Raw genomic sequence first — 16,900 nt, forward strand, 5'->3', positions numbered from 1 at the left:
AAAACCTGCCTCCTTGCCATTCCGCGTATTTATGAATGTACATATAAATTAGGTGGTTCTGTACTTACAGTTTCTAGCTACAAAGCCAGACAGAGGTCTTCTTGTTTGCGAGCTCCTCACCCCCACCCCTCCCACCGCCTCAGCTCACAGTTTTATTATACTTGACCTTCTGAGGAGTCGTATTTTCTGGAAGGACTGATTAGAAATCCATTGTGTTTGCGGGCTTTCTTTTTTTTTTTTTAATTCCAAAAGTAATTTTGTTTCTTTGATGTGAGTTTTATTCATTACCCAACATGTCAATATTTTCAGCTAATGATTGTAAAATCAGTAATCATAGACAGGAAGTGGAGCAGCAGGATGATTATGTGGTTCCCATTTCTTCTGCTCACCTCCCGGACAATTAGCATATCAATACTTCCCATTAACGTAATGGGCAGTGTGTGAAATTTCCAGTCTGCTTCCCGAATCCAAAGCAGGTGAAGACAAGCAAACAAGAGAGGATTATTTGGCAGTAAAGTAGATAATCAATAAATGAATGCCCGGATCAATACGCATCCCCTAGCAGGACCACAGCAGTTTAGCTCCAATTGTCCCTTAAAGAGGTTTTAACAAATAAATAACAAAAGGCAAATCGATATGTCGGGATGATGACAATTTGGTTCAATTTGCAGGAAAATGCCATAAAACTGCATTACGTGTGTAAATCCCCAGCTCAAGTAAAATGTTACACCACCTATCTGTGCCACATGAAGGTCTGACAGCTTAATTCATGGCACTGGTTTAACACCTATTTTAAAAGCCGAGTGTCTCTCGTTTGCTCCAGGTCATGAAAAAACACATCATGAAAGCCTCTTTTTATGTGCAGATGTGGGATTTTTATTTTTATTTTTTTTTAATATTTTCTCAAAATATTTGTGCTATCTATCTCACACTGATGCCTTTGTATACAGGGTAGAGGGAACGTAGCAAGAAGCAGAGAAATCATTAAAAATACAAGGCTGGGAGGGAATGGAATAGCCAGGATCCTAAAACCTTCACGCGAAAATAAGACCTGAGCTAAACTGCATTTTCTGAGTGCTGGATTTGAAATTTATTCTTTTGGAATTGAACCCTGAGGTCCTTAATCAGACAAACCTCCCCGGAGCTTGAAAGACGGTCTTGACCACAAAGGGACTTCAAGATTAGATAAGAGGTGAAAAAGGGAACCCATCTTGGCTCTTCAAAGCCCTCCTGAAATGCAAGGCAACGAGATGATGGGAGAAGGGCATTTTTACGGCGTTTGCAGTTCCTAACTGGAAACCCTGCTGGTATTTTTTAAATTGTGAATTTAGTCACTTTGTGTTTGCTACCAAGAGTAAATTGAATGTTTGCTTACATTAAAATGTTTAAAACGCTCCATTTTTAAGCGGTAAAAGGAACTTGGAGTTTGTCCAAAGGTTAGACTTTTCAATGACTACTGCTCTTCACAGATAACGTCCTCCTAGAAAGCGCTTCTAGGCTTCACCTGCCTTTTCAGTGTCTGCTTCAGGATGAGCTCAATGCCTAGACTTGCCTATTGAATGTTTAAGAACCACGATGCCTGGCTCTGGTGGAAACAACTGCACTGGAAATGTCTTGAGCAAAGAGGGGATGAATCCCTCGCTCACGCATTCACAGGCAGACCTGCGACTGCCATGCCTGGAAGGAAGCACACCCCCTTTACATCACTGCCATCCTCCTGGGGCAGGAGGGGTGCCCAGATCACTTCTGCTGCCCCTGAGGCGTGGCTGGCTGGCAGAGACCCAGCAGCGTGTCAGTGTAGCGGGGCACAACGAGCAGTCGGCACCCTGGGCAGTGCAGGAGACCCCGCAGAAATTTATGATCCCCACAGGAACTTGTCCAAATTTCTCTGATTTTCTGAAGTGTGAAGGAGTCTCTGGTTATTACAAGGAGTTCTGAATGATGTGTCATTTTGGGGGCACGGGACAGAGGGAAAACTTCAGTGCTTGTAGCACTGTCAGCGTGGTGGCTCTAATAGCGCTGATCCGAGGAAAGGGCACCTCCCGTTTCCTTGCCACAACTTTTGAAAACTTTGAGTCTTGCTAAGTGAGAAACGAGCTGGCTAAACAGAGTTGAACAAGTAAGATCACATCCCAAGCTTGTATGGCCAGAGGTGTGATACAGGGGCCAGCAGTACTGCGTCTCTGTGGTCCTACTGCCAGCAGGGGAAGCGGAGTAACAGCTGCAGGAATCTGGCCCAGCAGCCCCGTTGTCTCACCCAGACTGCATGCAGCATAGGCACAGCTATGGCATGGATTTTGATACGGGATATCCTTCACATCCCTTTTTAGTCTTTGTTGCTTGTTTGTGATCAATGCAGGGAGTCGGAAGGGCGTAAGACCCCAAACTGTAACGTGAAGTTGTTCTTATTTTACACAAGAGAGCAATGGCATATTGAAACACTCACTTTGATGGTTTCCCTGGTCTGCAGGGAGTGCTCAGTAAAAGCTTTCTGCTATGTCTGGATCGACATAACTGGGATTGCTGGTCCCATATGAATTGAGCCAGGAAGTGCTGCAGTATGGAGATGGTCCAGATAGGAAAGCAAATGTCACTGACGGGCAAGATCTAATTTCAGCGTTAGGCTAACAATGTGACTGATGCTGAGCCAGTAGGAAATGATTATGGCCTAGATTAGATTACACATGCAATGTCAGAAGAGCCCTTCTCCACCCCTCACCCCCCTGCGTCCCTGCCCTTCCCCACCACACTCTAAAGAGCAGCAGCCCCTTGCCTCTTCCCTCACGCTCTTCTTAGTGCAGGTAGGTTGGAGAGCTGTATAAGCAATGACAAGCTCCATAATAGTGTTCCATCAGCCACCTTCCCTCGCCCTCTCCTGAAATCTCATTAAAGAAAAAAAGGAAAACCTGTCTGTATGGAAATCCAAAGTGACCTCTCCTGCGCGTGCATTGGTATTTGTTTCACACACCAGAAGCACAAAGGGGTTTGCAGGTCCAGAGGCTGCTGGGAGCATCAGCAGGGCCAACAGCGAAACACACGACGGTGCTGCAAACCAGAACCCGCAGCAGTGAAGTTGCACCTGAAACTCTCCTGCCAGCAGATTCACCTGCCCTGTGCATCTCCCCCTGCAAAAGCCTCTGCTTCTCCTCTGTCCGACAAAAGGAGCAAGTGTGTGCTCCGCTGCGGGACAGCTGATGTTTGTGAAATGTGCCGTGCTGTGTCGCTGACTACGAGAGAAGCTGTGTTTGCCCATACTCCATACTCACAGTACACGAGGCATCGTGTAAGAGACTGTCCAGCTGAGCTCTAGAGACAGGGTACAGCTTTCATGGGTGTAGAGGAAGATCACAGAACCACTGCCAGAGAAGCTGTCGCTCCAGTTTTACAGTATTTTATTTTTCATATAAAACCAATGCAAATTTGGATCTGAGCACAAAATGTCCCCAAAGCCCAAAGGGTTCCTTTTTTTAGAAGCTGGGGCTAACGCTCCTGAAATACTTTCATTACTGTTTGTATTACACTTACAGTCCTGCGCTAGATGTTGCACAAATACCTAGCATGTGCTTTTCCTGCCTGTACATGGCCATTGGGTTGATTGATTTGGGTTATTTGTTAACTGCTGAGCATTTATTTATTCAGTGTACTATTAGAAACCTCTTAAGGGTGACTAGAGCGCCATATAGGCATTCCTTTGGGTTAGTTGTAAAAATTTAGTGACATAAACAGGGAGCACTGCCCTGAGCTTGCAAACATTAAAGGAAGTCAGGCCCTAGTGGAGCTGTTTGAAATGCTGGCAGCTGGACCTGCTGCGATGGCATGAAAATGGGAACTATCTTTATTAATCCTCACCTCAAAGCCTCATGTTTGAATCAGTCAGTTCTTCTTTCTAAATTTGACAACATTAATGGCTAAATTGCAACACGCACTGAGGTGTGGCAGGTCAGATTAGACTGGCCCAAAACCGACTAAGAAGTGTCATTTAAAAGACAGTCCTCCCTGCTCTGATTTCTGCACAAAATGGAAGCTCCAGGTTAGGAACACATTTGAGTACAAGTTTGTATGGTATACAATCAATCAGGATTATAAATTATAGAAAACGGATGGGTAAAGAAACATAAAATTGGGAAAAATCTAGGGCAAACAGAGTTGAAAACTTTAAAATGAGGAAAAAAATTTAGTATTTTTTCAAGAGTGAGAGGGATCCTAGCAATAGCATCAGTTCATCATGACAAATCTGTCTTCATCTCACACCAATGCAGGAGGGCATAATTTTTTTCTTATTTGTACAGAGGAGGAAGGAGTTAATGACTTGATCCCACATCAGTTCTGTTACAATACTTTAAAGCACGTGGTAACTAAACAGGAAGCAAGGCAACAAGAACACAAACAAGCAGCTATTAACATCAGACAGCTTAAAATCAACACGTCAAGCCAACTTCTGTCCAGCATGTTATAATAGACCTTGCACCAATCCCATCCCAAATCTAACATGAAAGAGTTAAAGCAATGCTTAGGGTCTGCCCTTCTGCTCTGAAGCAGGAGCTAGAGTTTCCACGTCCTCCACACAAGAGATGTATGGCCTATATGCAAAGACCTACCAAAGGCACTTACGAGCTTCCAAGAAATCCTTCTGGGAAAGGGACACACTCAAAAGATTGTAACACTCCATTAACAAAATTCTTTCCTGCAGCATGTAGGATTGAAAAAATCTCTTCCACTGTGATATTACTTTTTGCCCTTAACTCTTACCTCCTCCACCTCCCTTTTGGTAGCGCTGTCAGGGAATTCTTCAGAGCATCTGTGATTCATATTTAGCAGTCTGTCTTCCTGAGTGTCATCGCAGGGAGTCGCGGAGGAAAATCCCCACAGGAAACATCAGAGAAATGCAAAAGCAGACACCTGGAAAAAAAACAAGACAGTTATTAAAAATGGAGAAGACACCTTTGAATTTAACCTGCATCCCGAGGAGAGAGGGGGAATTCAGCCAGGAATGGGAAAACAATTTCGTGCTGTAAGACTACCCCAGAAAGTCTTGGCCTTGGCAGAGTACTGGAGTGCTGGCAACCCTTTCCAGCACGAGTTATATTAGCTAACCAAAAGGATATCCTATTCCATTCATTTTCCTTCTCGGGAGCCAAAAGCTAACCTTAGCGTTTCTTTGCAGCCGCTTCCCCTTTATTCTCTGTCTGTTTGGACGACCGCTCCCCGGTGTGCTAGCGCCGTGCTGGCCCCAGGAAGACCTCACTCGTGACCGAGGCCCCTGCAATGCCGTCACAACAGACGTGCTTGGGAGAACAGCCCCGCGTGTGCCTGAGGTGATCACAGAGCCTCTCTGCCCCTGCCGGCTCCCCCCGCAGCCGGGTGCCGTTCAGCAGGAGGCCTCAGGTGGCCAAAACCCATAAAAGTGGAGAAGCCGATCCCTCCCTCATGGGAGGAAAGGGGCTGTGGGACACCAGCTCCGGGAGGACAACTAGGGGGGAACTGGGGACCAAAGCGATGCCCCAAGTCCCACCTGGTCCATCCCGCAGCAGGGAGATAACCAGAGGACAGCCGTCAGCCCCGGCTCCATCTCACAGGGCTTAATGCTGCTCTCAACTTGAGGAGCCTAAATACAAGGCACTGCTGGTCTTTCTGTAACAGGCATTATGTTATTATATGCGTTTATCTAAGGCACCCAGCATCTACACGCTGTTATTAGGGAGCAGTTAAGGTCAGACAAGCGATTAGTTAACAATAGTTTTCTGACTCAGCTTACGTGCCTCGTTCGTCCCTATTCAAAACGATTCGGTTTGCCGACAGTCATATAATTTGCTGCTAGGTAATCCCCAACATGCGAGTGTTTGGCCATGAAATCTTTTCTAAAATTATTAGAAGCTGAAGGCTGAGTTATTGTTCTCCCAGAGAGCCTCTTCCTTAGCGCGCTCCCTCTGAGCTCGGGGTCTTAGTGCTCTCCTTTGCAAGCACACAGCTCTCTGTAGCTCCTAAAGCTCTACTGATTAACAAAGTCAATTAGGAAAATTTACATAATACTGCGGATTTAAGGCATTTTGTTTCTGTATGCATTTTGCTCTGATTCGCAGATACTGCATTTATGTGACAGGCAGCACCCCGAGCTGCCTGTTTGGGATTCTTCTATGTGGACGTGAAGGAGGCGAGTTAAACGTGAGCGAACACAGCGACACCGAGCTGGATTGCCCCAGTCCAGCCTTCTGCAAAAGCATCCGTCATTTCCAATGTCAGACTGAGAATCTTACATTTGTTTTGACTATGTTAGGAGAACAATGTCTCCTTATCCCAGTACTCGACTAGTAAAAATAAATGCCTATAGCAGGGAGGAAAAATATTGTCCCTGATTTCATATCCCATCCAATGCAATTATTTTCTTTTCATTTCAAGGCTTGTTTCTTTCTGTCTCCTTCCTTTTTTTCCTATTAGCCTTTTCCAGTAAACAATAGAGGGCTCGCGAGGTTAGCAGAGATTATTTTCTTTGCTTTAGGAAGGGCACATCAGCACATTACCTCAGCAGACACAGATGTGTGCGGCTGCTCAGAGCACCACACCGCCAGCCCCGGCAGCCAGAGCGCTCCCCACCGAGGGCACTGCCCTCCTGCCCCCCAGGAAAGCCCCTAAAGCCCTGCCCAGAAGGTCAGGCTGCTCCGACACGTGCTCCCCTGGTCCTCACTGCATGTACTGGGATCGCTGGTCTGGTGCTGGGGTGGGAAGGGGAAGCCTCGGGAGGCAGGGCAAGGAGTTATGGCTGGAGACTGGGGTTTGGAGACCGGCTTTGCTAAGGTGCAAAATAAAAACTGGCCTGACAGATCGAGAGCTAGCTGCACTTTCACACGCTCTGTTTTCCTTAGCATTGTGAGGGGTCATTAGTATGGGCACCGTCGTTTTGAAGCTCTCTTTATGCACACATATATTTACCTCTGCACCAACCCATTAAGTAAATCTATTAAAAATAAAACCGGCGAGAATGAATGGGGCCTTTTCCTTGTGTTTTATAGCTAGTAATAAAACAGGGCCTTTCCTTTGACACTTTCTTGATTACTCAAGTCAAAACGCATTTTTTACAGCTCTCAGATTTTACTGCTTCAGTGCTGGCTCAATGGGGACAGGGCAGGGGCTGCACGGTCCTGGCGTGGCTGCTGGTTGGGTTACACGTCTGTGGGGTCCCACAGACCAAGCCTGCAAGGAGAGTGATGTGATCTGAAGACAGACACAGGCCAGTCCTCAAACATCCCCACTGACCAGCACCAGCCGAGCTGGGGGAAATGGCGAGGCGAGCCACTGGCGTGGGGATCGTCCCAGCAGAAAGCCGATAATGGGAAAGCTTGCAAAATCCTAACTTAATCTCCTGCGCTGCAGAGAACTAATCCTCACGCTTGACATTAATCTTCCCATGAAGATAAAACACCCTCATCGTCCGTGCTGCTCACGGAGCCTGGAAAATGTTGAACTTCACCATTTGAGGCAAAACTCAAAGGACACATTCCTGTGTTCATCGGCAGCCACGCTATGGCAGAGCAGCCCAGCCTGGCCAGAGCCTAAAAGCAACCCTCCAAACAATCTGTATGCGTGGCTCTTACCAGGCGCTAACTGCAACCAGAAGCAGACCTCCCCACACTGCCAACGCTATGAACGCAGAACAAATTTCTCAGGGTTTCCAGCCAGCTCTAGGATTTGCGAACAGCAGAGAAGCAGGAGGTAGCAAGGGAAGTAATCGAAGCTCCTATATATCATATTGATTAAAACACGAGGACTGCCCTTCAAGGATGAACCTCGCATCGGGAGGGAGATATATCGGCTGGCCTGGTAAGCTGCTTCCAGCTCTGCCTGCAGCCATCAGGACATCTGACTACATTGTCATAGATAAAAACAAAGCTGCATCTTCAGCCCCTCTGCAGACGAGAAATAGTCCAGGAGAGACACACGTCTTCATTAACCCCTCAGGAACAGATGAGAAAAGCAAATAACTTCAACATGAGAGCAAACGGGCCCGTCTGAAGTCTGCACCAGCAGGTGCACGTTGCCCTTCAGCTGCACGCACTCACAAAGCACAATTACAGCAAGAAGATAAAAAGTCGTGTGTTTTTTTTCTTTGCAGCCCAAGCACAGGACACCTGTGCAGCAAAGACTGCAGTGGGAGGAACAGAGAACAATTCATACCAGCACAGATGGGAGATGCTCTTCTTTCCTGCAGATGGCAACTGGATCCTGGCGAAGCCCCAGCCCTGTGCTGCTGGAGGAGCTGGCAGATGCCTTGCAGCAGAGGAAATGCCTGCGCCCACCTTGGAGAGAGGCAGGCGCCCTCAGCCCGTAAACATCTTCTGAACTGGCCGGGTCTTCAGGCAAGAAATGTCAATGCAGTGGTCATACACGGGTAGAGAAAGATGCTGGTGAGCCCTGATGCCTGACCACAAAATGCAGCTCTTTGAGGTTATTTCTTCCCCTGTTATCAATCTCACCTGATCTAAGCTCCATCCCTCCACCACGCAATTATCCAAATTGCATTCAGACCTTTGTTCTCCACAAGCAAAGCCTCTTTTTTCAGGTGGAAAAAGACACTGACGAAGATGGCATTACAGTTGGGCAGGCATGCAGTGGCTGGGCATGCTGATGTGGTTGTCCCTTCATGGCTTTTAAGATCTCTGCTCCCACTCTTTTCTACCTTATATTTTCCATCTGTCAGCGTGTAAGCCTGAAGGAGCATTTTGCAAACTCTTTTGACCACCTTTGACCAACCCACTTTGGCCTAAGTGATATTTTTAGGAGATTGATCCAGCAGCTTATCATCTTTCAAGTGCCAAGAGTGGCAAATGCACCCCTGGGGACCTTTCTAGCACACCATCACCTCACCCCTCTTATTAACAAGACCATCCGTCTCCAAAAGCTGCAGAGCTCTGCTTACGCACCCTCTGCAAACGTGATGGGGAGCAGTTTATGGTCTTACTATGTTGAAGTAGCAAAGGTGTGGGCACAAGGCCAGGCTGTGATGCTAGTGAGAAGTGGAAACACTGAGGGACACCACAAGCCACCACTCCGTGCCGAGAGCATCCCCTGCCCAACCTCAGCAGTGGTAGTCGGGTCACCCCAAAAATGACTGTCCTTCCCCTAGCTGTCGGTGGCAAGGGGGCCCCAAGCAGCAGGAACCAAGGCTACACCCAATTTATTCCCTCTAGCCAGCTGTCCTGCAGTAGCAACGACCTTGGCTTGTTTGCAGTTGTCTTTGAGACAGTGACCCAAGTTTCCAGCACATTCCTGACCTCCTTCGTAACAACTTCCCGAAACTTTCTTGCTGCGATCGATGCCTTTGGTGCACTATTGCCTTCTTTCTGTTTATTTTATTTAGTTTCACTGCCATGCCTTTGAACCTCGAGTTTGCTGCCCTGCAGTCAGCAGGGACCTGGCTTTTTCATGTTTTCACAGCAGAGTCACTCCAGGATGACAAATGTGAGAAATAAATGATGGATCAACCCACTGAGCATCTGGCATTTTTTGGAACTCGCCTCGAGTCTTTGGCTTTCCATCCTTCTTAATACAAATTCAAATCCCCACAGCTGAACAGGGGTTTGGAGAGCTCCCAGCTGACAACCAAGGACACGGATGCCCTGGACACCAATGGGCTCACCACAAAAACATTCACCCAGCTCAAGTGCCACTTGATCCCGTGCTCAGATTGCCTGAAACATCGGGCCACAAGACAGCCCTGGGCAGGGAGCTCACCCAGGCCATCAGCAGCACATGTGCTAAGCAGCTTCCCACCCACCTCATCAGCCATCCATGACTGCTCACTGAGGAGTTGGTTGGGCCCCTGGCCACGCAGAGCCACCTGCCAAAGGATCTTCATGCTTTCTTACCCACAAAGGCTATGCAGTGATCTAAGAACCATCACTAGATGCATCCCAGGATCCAGCCAGTGTGAGACAGGAGGATGGGACCCAGCTCTACACGCAAGCACACAACCTGCAGGTCCAGGAGCTAGGACTGCCTTTGCTAAGCTGCGTTTCATCGTGACAGCGAGAGCCTGTAAACTACACCAGCAGTACAAAGGCAGGCATAGAGCATCTAAATGCTCTGTCTCTGAATTTCCCCAGGAATCTGAAATCCTTGAGATCACACACGTGTGCACGCATGACACTTCTGTTCATCTGGATGAGAGCGGAAGCATTATGCACAGACAGCTGACATAATTTTCAAGGAGAAAAGTAGATACTGTGACAGCTAGCTGCTGGTTAGGTCAGTAAGAGTTTGAGGGTGGCTGAGGACAAATTATGTTGTTTTTTTTTTTTATACATTCATCTCTTCTCTCAACATGCACCTCCTTTCCTTAGCTTAATCACCACAAGGTATCTCCTTATATCCCCACACCAAACACCTCAAGCCAAACTACAGCACAGATGGCCATCAGGTTTCCAGCCCGACTTGTGCTGCTGCTCTTTACCCCCCAGCACAGCCCATGTAGCCCTGGCTGCATCCGAGCTGTTTGCAGGCAGCAGATCTGGTAAAAGCTAAACCCAGGTAAAAGCTGCAGCAGCCAGTTGGGGTGCAATGCATCAGGGCCTCTTCTAAGCTCTCAAGAAAAGTGGACACTTTGTGTGATTCCCCATCCTGCTTCTCCAAATAACCCTAACCTTATCTTATGGAATAGTCTCAACTAATAAAGCTATTACGGTGTACATAATAACAAGAATAAACTCCAACTGCCCCTTTTTGCAAGCTCTTTATATTTCCTTAGGTGGTTTTACACCAAAACCATCCCTCATCAACAGATGGTCTTTACCAGATCGGAACAAACAAACCTACCTTCGCTTCTCCAGTTACTTCCTAGGAAAAAAAGGAGATAAGGAAGAGGAGAAAGAAAGTGTGCGTGGGCAAGTGACAAGCGTAGCTGGAGTAAGGAAGAGCAGTGCTCATTGTTTCATGAAATTTGCCATATGTTGTGTGGCTTCATTACTCAAATCTTGTATGTGCTTGTTTGATGATTTGATCAGCTGTTGACTTCATTTCATACTGCTGCCAATTCATGACTTGGCTGATTAGATTTGAGTTGCAACCCCAACTCAAGGATCACATTTTGCTCATTTTCAGTCATTTTAGTTACTAAGAAAAAAAAAAAAAAAAAAAAAAGGAAAGAAAGCAAGCAGTCTGCGTTAGAGGTATTTTAAATGATTTGTGTCCCTACAGAGCCGCCCGCCGGGTGGAGGCGCAGGCACAGGCAGCCATGGCGCTCTGCTCCTCTCTTCCACAAGCTGTTGGAAGACATTTCCAGGCTACATGGCAAATATTTTGAAGGTTTTGAAGAGTAGAGAGAAGGGACTCGATGGGCCACCAAGGCTAGTTTCCTGCAACTACAGATAAGAATATTTTATCTTCCTTCATATCTTTCCCATGTAAATTTACTAACACAGAGCTTTCCAGAGTGACAGCATTCCCTCCTCCTGGGGGTTATGTGCTGTTACATATGAACCACAGGGTAAATGACAGCTGTTGCTTGTTCCTCTGTAAGCATTTTATAAAATTTACATGAACAGATGAAACCTGTTTGCTGCTGCTCAGATCTAGATGCTTTCTTCAACAGCCACAACATCAGATAGAGATGGGCAGAGCTACAGAGCTTCAGTGCCACGTTTGCCCTCACTGCCCGTGGCAGCAGTGCCCGGGGCAATGCTAACATGTCCCCCTGCAAACACAGAGCTTCCAACATTGGTGTGCTTTGGCCTTCACTCCAGAGAAGCCCTGCCATGTCACAGGAATCACCAATGCCAAAAGAGACTGGATGTTAAGGAACAGCAGTAGCTCCATCCTGCGCTCAGTGTCTCTGCAAGGAGGGCACAGAGCAGCCCAGCAGCGACAGAAGGTGGCAGAGCAAAGTGCCAGGGGAAAGCTGGTGAAGTAAAGCTGCATCTGGAAGAGCTGCAATTAACGTACACCGAGGGATCATTTACTCTTGAGATTTGTTTATTTTTGCTGGATTTTGGATGGAGATGCAGAAAATGCATTAAATACGAACATCTTTCATTGGAACGTGTGTGCCTGTGAACATGTAGCATGCTTGGAAATACACAGCACACAGATCAGAAATCCTCCCACGACGCACAGAAAAGCAGGTAAGAAACTAAGGTACAGCCACAGTGGCCCAGTGTGTGTTGGTGTGCACTGCTCACCAGCTGCTTCTGGTGAAACACAGGAGACCGTGAGCGCTACGCATCAAATAAACCACAAAGAGCTGAGTGCTGGGCAGAGCGAGCCGTGGCCATGGCCACTTAGCAGTGGGGAGAAAAGTCAGGGTGGAAGATGGACATAAAATATTGGGAAAATATCCATCCAGGTTCACAACCTGAAAACCAACCTCATGTCACTTGCCCAGTTCTCTGTTCTCACTTATTCACAGGCCTGGCTTTCCCAGCAGTAGCAGAGCAGGTCTAGCACAGTTACACAGGGAACTTGACAGAAATACCACCAGCCATCAGAGGGGAGCTGCAGCAGCACCGAGCTTAACGAGACTCATGACCATTGCAAGGTGAACTCTAAAAATGGATTATTTTTTCCCTTAAGGCAGCAGGGATGAGGTATGCTCCAGATTTCTGATCACACCACACACCTGAAGGACAAAAGGATCTGAGCAACAGTGCCTTAAACCGTAATAATGACAATTAATTTCCAGACCCCAGATACAATAGACAGCAGAGTTTTAATTAAAAAGTTTGAAAAAGACACAGGTAGAAGGAGAGATTTATGACCTGCTTTCTGTTCTGCAGAGGAACCAAGCATCTGCAGCACCCGCTAAAGCGGGAGGGATTTATGGGTGCCCAGCACCTGTGAACGTGAGGCCATATTTGTCTTGTCTGCTCTGCAGACGGGGAGGAGGCCATGGAAATAACACTTTTCACTTGGAAATCTATTGCCTTTTAGTGGGAGCTCTCACTCCCTTCCTATCCTTTCAGTATTGGTTGTTTTTCTCTGCTGATATCCCCACAAGATTCAGAACAGAGAGGGATGGGAAAGGTTTATTCTGCATCCCTTTGGGTTGCCAGCTGTGTGATGGGCCATGCTGTGCAGCCCCCCGCCCACGAGAGGCAGCCTTGCTTGGCAGGGCTCTCCTTGCACCCCCACATCACCCCCACCCAGCAGGGACACGCTTGTGCTACCCCTTGGTAGCTCCTCGATATCCTCACAGCCCCCATGGCTAACCCTGCTCTTGCAGGCACCATGTGGTCCCCTCAATCTGTGAGCCACCCCACAGACTGACCCCATCCCAGCCCCTCTCCTCCTTTTCAAGCTGGAGAGAAAGAGGAGAGAAACCAAGAGGCCCCAATGCAGCCGACTCCCTCTTGGCTGGCCCCTTTGTGGACCAGGGCCCTCATCACATCTCCGAGTACTCACAGGTTTAATGAACACTGCCTGGTAGCTTGCTGGTCCTCATCCCCTCCCTCGCGTTTGGATTCACACTTCATTAACCAAGAAATGTTTTTCCTTGGGGGTTTGTACTTCTTCCTCCTTTGACCCCAGCTTTCTACTCTTTTTCAGTCTACTTCATGCCTGGCCCTGGGAAGAAAAAAAAAAAATATGAAGCAATTATGACCCGGATCAGCAGCCAGGAGAGGAATCGGTGTGGGAGATGAGATGCCCTCAGGTCTGGCGGGTAACGACCGCCTCTGAGTGATGAAAGGAGCTCAGAGGGAGCTGACATCCATCCCAGCACACCCTCTGAGCTGCCCTGCTCAAAGGGGGCTGGGGGCACTGCAGGGCCGCAGCCGTGCTGAGGCACGAGGAATCCAACCCAGGCTCAGCCAAGCTGCCAGCAGTGAGAGCCGGGCACAGGGCGATGCTGCCCCTGTCCTTCCCGGTGGAGGCAGGCAAGGATTTGCTTCTGATACTGCTGCAGCAGCCGCTGCTCTGTGCCTCAATTCCCCCCCCCTCCAAGCACCAAAGACATCTGTGCCTGCTCCGGGACGCTCTGTCTCTGCAGTGTGGCTCATCAGGGACAGGAGCCATCTGCCTGAGCCTCTACCCAGGGCCACACACACAGATACTGCCCCTGGGGAACCAGCTGCTGACATGAAGCAGCGCTCTGGACCTGGGTCAGACCGTAAATCTATGGCAGCAGCAGGGCAAGGCCAGCACAGCCCCAGCCCCTCGCTGCGTGCACCAGGAGCTGGGCACACTCTCAAGAGGGATGATGCCTCTTCTGGCACTTGAAGACAAAGCAGTTTGCCATGCACCTTGTCAGGGAGGGATTAATCATTTCTAATTTCTTCAGACTTGCACATCAGAGACCTTGTTCCCAACCCTCCACCCCCAAACACACCATGGGTGGTTTTTCTGCAACAAGTGGGGTGGAGGGAAGGGGGCAGCTCCTCATTTATTTACTTCCCTGTGGAAAGCCCTCAGCTGTTAGCACTTAGCAGTGCAATCCTGCGTTATTTGGAGGGGGGATGCCCTGTCAGTGGCTGGTGCTGGGGCACCCTCCCCACGTGGCTGGCAGCAGCAAGGAGGAGCCGTGGCTCCCCGCAGCCTCCCCCTGTACTGTACAGCAATAAATCTTTTTGCCTGTGGTTCTGACATTTGGCTACACAGGAAAGACAGAGCCACCCACTGCGAACACGGTCCGCTCATTACTGCTGCTCTTTCAAACCTGTTTAGTTTGTGAGGGGTTTTTTGAGCTCCACTCTGGCATCATCAGGGGCCCGGAGATTAGCATGTGAATTTGGGCTTTCCCAAAGTCTAAGGAATTTGAAGTTTTGAAGCAGCACCGCAGGCACTGAGACCCTGCTGGGTGCAGCCTGTGGAGAGGTGATGGCCAGGGCCAGGTGCTCCTTGCCCCTCAGCACCATGTGTGACAGGGGAGCATCAGGGCGGGATACAGCCCTACAGACCCGCCCGGTCTAATCCCACAAGCCCCATTCCTGTGTCTCTTTGGACTCTATTTTGTTTCCGTCTTGTCCTGTCACACACGTTTCCCATTCAGAGGGGTCATAAACAATCTCAGCAGGCCCGAGCCCACAGAGGAGGAAATCCTCAGCAGCTCTGGGAAGCCACAGCCCCACAGGCAGGGCAAGGCCCAGTTGCTGGGTCTCGCCCCATGGGTCCATTTCTGCACCCAGAGAGAGCTGTTCACTGGTGGGCAGCTTTGTAGGATGGAAAACAAGAAGCTAACCCCCAAACCACATCTTAATTTACAACTACAGAAAGGGCAGCTGCTCTTACTGTCCCCAGAAACACGCAGCCCAGCCCAAAGCAATGAGTACAAGGCAGGGGAGCTTCAGCATCTGCACTGAAATTCTCCACAGCTCGCAGCATCCCTCCTACAGGTGGGCGGTCTCCTCTCTGTTGTTGGCCTAAATCACATTTCAGCTTTCCAACGGCAGGACCTGCTATTTAACATTGCCTTAATCTGCCCCCTCTCAACACTCCTCTCTGTCAGCCTTGCAAGAAGTAATTATTAAACATTCATTTAATCTTGGGGAAAGCTGAAAGGCAGTGAATTTATTCACCAAGGAGACACACGCACCATGCACCCTGGCCTTTGCTGAATTGCAGCTGTGCCACAGGCTGCCTTGGAGAGCTTCCAGAGGCGCCTGGCATCCTTCAGGCACAGCTTTAACGCTCCCTGGAAAGTGGATACTGAGCAAAAGTGGGAGCCCAGGCAAGGTCCACCTCTTCTCCCTACCACTAGTTACACTGTCACTAAACCACATTACAATTAAACCCCTCTAACAGCAACTGAGGTTACAGTTAATGAAGAATTTGAGAGCCGACGTCATTTAGCTGTGTTGAGAAGCTGCCCTCACACAGGCACAACACTGCAGATGAAAGGAGGATCACATCGAAAAATAAACTCCCATATCACAAAAGTGCTCATGCATATGACGACAGGACACCAAGGACACGTGAGGAGGTGCATCTCCTTCCCTTGGCTGCTAATTCAGACAGATGAGCACAAGCCTGCAGGGCCAGTTCAAATATTTGTGAGCCAGTGATTGAAGGCAGGTGTCTGTGTTAGTTTGCTTGCTGTTGGCTTGTAAATATACGGCTGCTACGGGAAAAGTGGTCAGCTTTCTCTGCTACCTTCTCCTTCTTTCCCCAATAAGCAGTTATAGCTGCAGAAGGCAAAAGCTTCCTGCAAGAAGGTACGCTTGCTTACACCACTTCTACACTTCTCCCTTGTTGAGATGAACAATCCTCACTTACCTTTGCCAGTTTTGCAAACTACAAAAATATATGATCTACCAGCTCTTAGAACACCTTGTCTAGAGGTTGGTTTGCAGACCACTCAAAGAGAAACAAACACATACCTGCAATGGGTAGGGGCTTACAAAGCACGCTTTTCTACCCCAGCTGTTAGCTGGACCTGCTTCTTGCTAGGATCAGGCTGAAGGCTTATTATCAACTGAGAAATCAATCTCTGAATAAAAAAATAAAAACTCAGGATTTCATTGTATTTTTGTATAAAAATGTAACTAGAAAAAAAGACCCTCAAAACCACAGCCTAAGAAAAGAGCTCCCAAGCTGGGCTCTCGCTGTCTGCTTAATAAAGCTTTGCCTGATGGGAAAAGCTGCCCCAGCTGCATAAAGGTGGCTTTCAGGCACTCCCTCCTGTTTGGTGGAGGGAAAGCAGTGGCAGGGCTGGGAGCAGGATGAGCAGGGGTATGTCCCTAAGACATTCTCTGGGCTTTTTTTTTTTCTTTTCCATTTTAAAATATAATTGTCAGCTCTGATCTCACACTGGATTCCACCTAATTCCTTGCATGTGAAAGCAGACCGCAAAACAACTGATGTGAATTTGCCACACAGCATTATCTTCATCTGCTTGTGTCCCCGCCTGCTAGAGGCAGAGCACAGCCTTGGCAGATGTTGTCCTGCGATGGTTTTGTGGTCCTCTGTGGTTTCTTTTCCC

General features: G+C 48.3%; 1 protein-coding gene across 2 annotated transcripts in view; it reads right to left on the minus strand.

Annotated features, from left to right (window-relative positions):
- Nucleotides 1-16,900, minus strand: part of LDLRAD3 (low density lipoprotein receptor class A domain containing 3) — a 136,831-nt gene that overhangs the window by 108,834 nt on the left and 11,097 nt on the right. Inside the window, exons 1-3 of one of the 2 annotated variants that reach the window (XM_084519686.1) lie at nucleotides 16,299-16,481; nucleotides 13,387-13,548; nucleotides 4,750-4,899 (exon numbers count right to left, since the gene is read on the minus strand). The gene's annotated coding sequence lies outside the window, so the exon portion shown is untranslated. Of the gene's footprint in view, nucleotides 1-4,749; nucleotides 4,900-13,386; nucleotides 13,549-16,298; nucleotides 16,482-16,900 lie in introns of those variants that run through there. The other variant, XM_084519687.1, reaches the window with a different exon arrangement.

This window comes from Aythya ferina (assembly GCF_964211825.1).
Source record: "Aythya ferina genome assembly, chromosome: 5".
Taxonomy (NCBI): domain Eukaryota; kingdom Metazoa; phylum Chordata; class Aves; order Anseriformes; family Anatidae; genus Aythya; species Aythya ferina.